At 38.5% G+C, this 6,431-nt stretch overlaps 1 non-coding gene across 1 annotated transcript; it reads left to right on the top strand.

Moving 5' to 3' along the window:
- Window positions 1–2,531: 2,531 nt before the first annotated feature.
- LOC141634689 (small nucleolar RNA R71) lies at window positions 2,532–2,638 on the top strand. The gene has a single exon (XR_012539414.1). It is a non-coding gene; the product is annotated as a small nucleolar RNA R71 (small nucleolar RNA).
- Window positions 2,639–6,431: the final 3,793 nt, after the last annotated feature.

The following is a 6,431-nucleotide window of genomic DNA, read 5'->3' on the forward strand; positions in this document are numbered from 1 at the left end:
GATTTTCTGCAGTACGCTCGGATTACTGAAGAAGGGCGGATTCTGTGGAATCCGCTCGGATTCTTCCTCTGTGTACACGGATTCAGTTCCATCCGTGCACAATTCATTTCCCTTACCATTCTTCCATTCTTTCTTCAAGTCTTGTGTTCGTCATTGTGGGGGCACTACTAAGGCATGGATAGCCTAGGCAATTGCCATCCTCACACTAAGCTAAAAGCACTACACATCAATTGAAATTGTTAGTCCCTCCCTCACTTCTCTCAAACATGACAATTATTTTGATCAAAGTAAATAAAAATCCAAAGATGACAAAAAATGCAATACAAGAATTGAAATGTAAGTTAGGGAGTTAGAAATATTTACAAGTGGTGGTTTAGGGAGGACTCCACCAAACTCTCATTCTTGATGAGATGTCAAGGGGGCATGTCCAAGGTGTTGTTGATGTTGCTCAACACCTTGAAAAAGTAATCGAAGGCTTGTTCATTATCATGGTAGAGGCTTTCAATAGACCTTGGCCCTTGTTGTTGGTCTTGATCGATGGCATTACCAATGTAGGGATTAAAATCCCTTCAAATTCGTCGTCCCAAAGACCACAAACTTCATTGAGTTGATCATTGAAAATCTCTTGCTTAGATGGAGACAACTCTCCCAATTTCTTCTCTTGGCCAATGAGGTCATCCTCTTCTTCCTTGATTGATTTTGATGAGCTTTGCAAGCTCTCCTTTTCATAATTCACTTGCTCTTGGAATGGAGCATCTTCAATTTTCTTCTTCCATTGGAGTTTCGATTTCTTCCTTTCATCCTTTCGGCTATAATGATCAATCATGAAACATGGTTCATGCAAACGAGGAGCTCTCATAGTCTTGTCAAGATTAAAAGCTATGCTTTCCTCTCCCACTTCTAGAGTGAGCTCCCCATGTTTCACATCAATTACCGCACCCGCGGTGTGTAGAAAAGGTCTTCCTAGGATGATTGGAATGTTGGAATCTTCCTCCATATCAACAATGACAAAGTCCACCGGGATGAAAAACTTCCCAATTCGCACGGGGACATCTTCCCATATCCCTAACGGTGTCTTCGTCGATCTATCGGCCATTTGGAGTGTGATATTGGTGCATTTAAGCTCTCCCATCCCCAACCTTTTACTCACCGAGTACGGCATGACACTCACACTAGCCCCTAGATCACATAAGGCTTTGTTGATCGTCGTGTCGCCAATGGTACACGGTATTGAGAAGCTTCCCGGATCCTTTAACTTTGGAGGTGAACTCCCTTGAAGTATTGCACTACTCACCTTAGTGAAGGCGATAGTCTCAAGTTTCCGGATCGACTTCTTCTTTGTGAGGATATCTTTCATGTATTTCGCATAGGCCGGCACGTGATTGATTAATTCCGTGAAAGGAATTGAGACTTCCAAATTCTTCACAATTTCCATGAACTTTCCAAGTTGATCGTCAAATTTGGGCTTGGCTTGACGACTTGGAAAAGGAAGTCTAATCACAATGGGCTCTTTCTCCTTGGCCTTGTCTTCATTTTTCTTTGAACTTTCTTCTTTTGATGATTCTCCATCTTTGGAGTTTTGCACAATTTCTTCCTTTTCATTAACTTCCACAACTTCATCCTCAACTTGCTTCTTCGGTGCTTCATACCTTGTACCACTTCTCAAGTGAATGGCACTAACCGTTTCATGTCTAGGGGGATTACTTTGAGGTGGTAATTGCCCCTTTTGTCTTTGTGAGCTTGAAGATGCTAGTTGAGTCAATTGTGTTTCCAACATCTTGGTGTGAGCTAGAATGTTGTTGATGGTGGTTTCTTTTGCTTGGCTATCTTTTTGCATTTGAGTGAAAAATTCTTGTTAATTCTTTTGCATTTGGAGGACCGCTTTTTGGACATCAAAGCCTTGGTCATTTTGGTGATTGTATGGATTTTGATTTTGGTAACCTTGGTTTTGATTGTAAAAGGGTCTTTGATTTTGGTTTCTCATGGGTGGTGGAGTGTATGTTGTTTGAGGGTTTTGAATATTTTGGCTTTTGTATGAGAGATTTGGATGGAACTTGGTGTTTTCATTGTAAAAGTTGGAATAAGGGGTACCACTCTTGTATGCTTGGAAAGCATTCACTTGCTCATTTGTTTCCCTACATTCACCTTGGTCATGTCCCAAAGTTCCACAATTCTCACATATCCCACTTGGGATTGATGAGGATGCCGTTATGGCATTAACATGATGCTTTGATGATTTTGAGTTTTCCTCAAGTCTAGCCATAGCTTGTTCAAACTTCAAGTTGATTGTGTCAATGTGAGCACTAAGTTGAGCACCCAATTGAGTAACGGAGTCCACTTCATGCTTTCCTCCTCTAGTAGCCTTGCGAGGTCTACTATATTGTGAGTTATGGACCGCCATTTCCTCAATCTTGTTCCATGTTTGATTGTCATCAACTTCGGTGAAAATTCCATTCGATCCCATATTGAGAATGTTCCTAGAATCTTCATATAAACCATTCCAAAATTGTTGTACCAAAAACCATTCGCAAAGTCCATGGTGAGGAAATGAGCGACAAATTCCCTTGAACCGCTCCCAAGCTTCATACAAAGATTCTTCATCCCTTTGCTTAAAACCCGTAATTTGAGCTCTTAGCATGTTAGTCTTTTCCGGTGGGTAGAATTTTTTGTAGAAAGCTAGAGCCAACTTCTTCCAAGAATCTATTCCAAGGGTGGCCTTATCAAGGCCCTTCAACCATTGCTTTGCGGTGCCGATTAAAGAAAAAGGAAATAGGACCCATCTAATTTGGTCTTGAGTCACACCCGTTTGAGAGATTGCATCACAATAGTCGCAAAAGGTTTCCATATGAGAATGAGGGTCCACACTAGGCATCCCTCCAAATTGGCTCCTCTCAACTAATTGGATGAAGGCGGACTTGGCAATAAAATTTCCGGTTAGGTGTTGCGGTGTAGGAGTACCATTTGGTAGATTCTCCTCGGTGGGTACGGAGTGTGACGAGAATTTAGGCATTGTAGGTGGATTTTGTGGGGTATTGTGTAATGGGTTCTCTTCTCCTTCTATTGCGAAAGGATTGACAAACTCACTAGTGGGTTGAACAACTTCACTAATACCTCTTAAATTCCTCCTAACAAGTCTCCTATTGTTCGTCAAGGTTCTTTCGATTTCACGGTTAAAAGGTAACAAATCACCTTGTAACCTTCTAGACATGCAAAATATCAAACAACTCGAAAACAATTAGAACAAACCTTGAGGAGTTTTACTTCCCCAAGGCGAAGAAAGACACAACTAATAACAATAAAAATAAATCTAAATCAAACAAACACCGTCCCCGGCAACGGCGCCATTTTTGATGCGAGTCCGTTTTGTGTTCACAAATTAAGATGTGGTCGTTGGGTCACGGTCGAATCAAAACACAATTTATAGCTTCACAAACAACTCTACAATTAGTAAAGAGGCAAGTAAAGGTCGGATCCCAAGGGACGGGTATTGAAATGAGATTTCTATTGCAACTAGTGGTGTCTAAGGGGTGTCACAAATTGGGTTGATGTAGAAGGTCACTAAACTAAAATAGCAATGAAGATAAACAAGCAAGATGAATTAAAGGGGTGTAAACAATTGATTAAAGGCACTAGGGTATCATGGGATCATAGGGGAATCATGGGATATGATCATACAAACATGTTATCAAATTATAAGCAAGCAATTATTGTTGTGATGGATTGAGTTGGGTTATATCTTACAATCCTAGGAAAGTTTGGGTCCCAGAGCCGAATCGATTAGATTGTACAACACCTACAAGTCGACTTAATCTTCCCTACTCAACAACATGCATGGTCTAATGAGACTCGAGTTGGGTTATGTCTTACAAGTCTCATTGAAAAGATAGAAGATGATAGTAAATGCAAGGATTCATAGGCTTAGCATTTCATCAAATATAACATGTGCATGAGTTGAGATCAAAACAAGAAAGCAAATAAAACATGAAAGCATATTAGATTAAGCATGAATCATTCCCCATGTTGGTTTCCCCTAATCACCCATTTAACCCTAGCTAAGAGACTACTCACACATTATCATGTTGATCATGCTAGCAAGGTTGTCAATCATACCAACAATATGAAACATGATGAATAAATGAAAGTAATTAACAATAATTATAAAGGGATTAAGAGATTATACCTACTAATGATTCCAATAATAAAGCAAAGATAAAAGAAGTACTTGAATGCTTGATTGAGAGGTTGTCAATCTCCCAACAATAACCCAAATAATCTTCAATTACCCAAAATAAAGGATGAACAAAAGAGAGATTAAAGAACTAAAACTTAGATTAAAACTTGATTAATACTTGATTACAATATTAAAGAGAGATTTGATTGATATTAACTATACTAATTATTGATAAGAAGAACATGCTCCTCTAATTAGACTAATGGGGTATTTATAGTGGAAATTAGGGAGGATGCATTAGGGTTAACTAAGGGCTAAACTAGTAATTACACTTTTTAGATTGAGCAAGGAGGAGCCGGTATTTTTCAAGAGAAGGGCTTCTTTCTTCGTAGCTTGGAGAAGACAATCCGTCTTTGGAGCCGAATCGGGCGGAATAAGGTCGGGACGGGCGGATTACTCGCGTTGGAATCCGAGCGGATTCAGGGGAATCCGGTCGGATTGTGGAGGTGGAATCCGAGCGGATTCAAACAAAGCCGCACGGATTGTGCAGCTGCGGGACGGACGGATTGGTGACAATCCGCTCGGATCGTCACTCAGCAACATATCTTCTTCTTTTCTTCCCTTTTCTTCATAAATTCCTTGGGGATTTCATTGGGGACTCAAGGATCCTTTCTCAACATTGTTCTTCTACTATAATATGTACAAAGGCCTTCTAATCTTGTCTCTCCTTGATGCTTGGTCATTGAATTCGATCAATTTAGTCTCGTTTTGCCATGAAAATGCAAGATTCTTAATCCTTTCCTACCAAGGGATCAAAATCTCAAAGAATATGCAAAACAAAGAACTAAAGATAAGAAATGACCCAAATATGCACTAAAAAGCATGGGAACAAGGCTAATTCGGGGGCTAAATATGCGCTAAATATGGTCACATCAATCTCACATCGAAAACCTCACAAAAACTCTCTCAATATTGCAAGGCAATTAGAGAGTACTTTCTAGCACAAGGGGCATAGTCTCAGACGGTCTTGGGTGCAACGATTAGGAGGAAATCTATATTGATTTCTGTTCTTAGGCCGTATTCACAAAAGACCCGAGGTTGATTCTTATACCTTTATCGTTTCTCTTGTATTTTTCGTTTATGACAATAATCACATGTTAAAGTTACGTTATAGTCCTAAAATTGAAGGGTTTTATACGGATATTTCCCTACAAGTGGTATTAGAGCGAGGCCACGTACTTTTTTTATTGTGATTTTCATAAAACGATTTGAATCGATAATCTTTTTGCATTGAATTCCGTGCGGCAGAAATTTTTTTTGTCTCGGCTGTTTTGTTTTTTTTTGGAAAACCGTGACATCAGCCTTGAATACCGTGCCATACGGTTTATGTCTGATCAGATGATGTTTTTGTTTACGATTTGTTCTGCATATTGTTATCATAATCCGTCTTTTTAGCAATATGTTTTGGTTTTGACAATTGTAGATTTAATTCTATACGGATTAGGTTTAAATTTGCATTTGGTTTTATTTTGTCAAATCGTATTCACGGAGGTTTTGGCCGCGCTGAATTTTTAAGCCGCTGAAAAAATTTTTTTTTTTGCTCCTTTTTACTCTCGGCAGGAGCAGCATAAAATAAAATAAAATAAAATAAAAAATAAAAAAATTTCTTTTTTTTTTCAGCCGTGCTGTTTTTTTTGTTGTTCGATTTTTTCGGCCATAACATATGCATAATACGGATTTTATGCATTCGCTTGATAGTGAAACGGTTCACTCACGTGCCATTTAGTTATTTTAAAGCAATTTAAAGTAACGGATTATCATGAATTAAAATTAAGTTGATAGAAGCGGTTTTGTCACATAATTTTAATCGTTAAAAGGTGGTTTGGATAAATTTAACATAATTACGGAATTATGTCACGAATAAATTTTATTTTAGTTGATGCATTTTTATTTATTTATCGTTACTTTTGAATGCCATGAATGTTTTTTTTATTACGTATTTAATTTTACAAACGGTTGTAACTTAGTGTGGCCTTAGTAGAACATGTTACCGTAATGATGGAACACGGTCTTGGTTGTATTTTGAGATCTCGCATCTCCGTTTTGGTTTTTCCTTGTAATTACAGTTTTTATTTAGAATGTAAATAGGTTTATATTTTGTAAATTTTAAATTGTAATTTTGAGAAGACCAAAGATGGAGAATCGGATGCTCACTCCCGCTGCATGGATCAAGATGGAACATCAAGACAAGCTTCTCGGG

This window comes from Silene latifolia, chromosome Y (genome assembly GCF_048544455.1).
Source record: "Silene latifolia isolate original U9 population chromosome Y, ASM4854445v1, whole genome shotgun sequence".
Lineage (NCBI taxonomy): Eukaryota > Viridiplantae > Streptophyta > Magnoliopsida > Caryophyllales > Caryophyllaceae > Silene > Silene latifolia.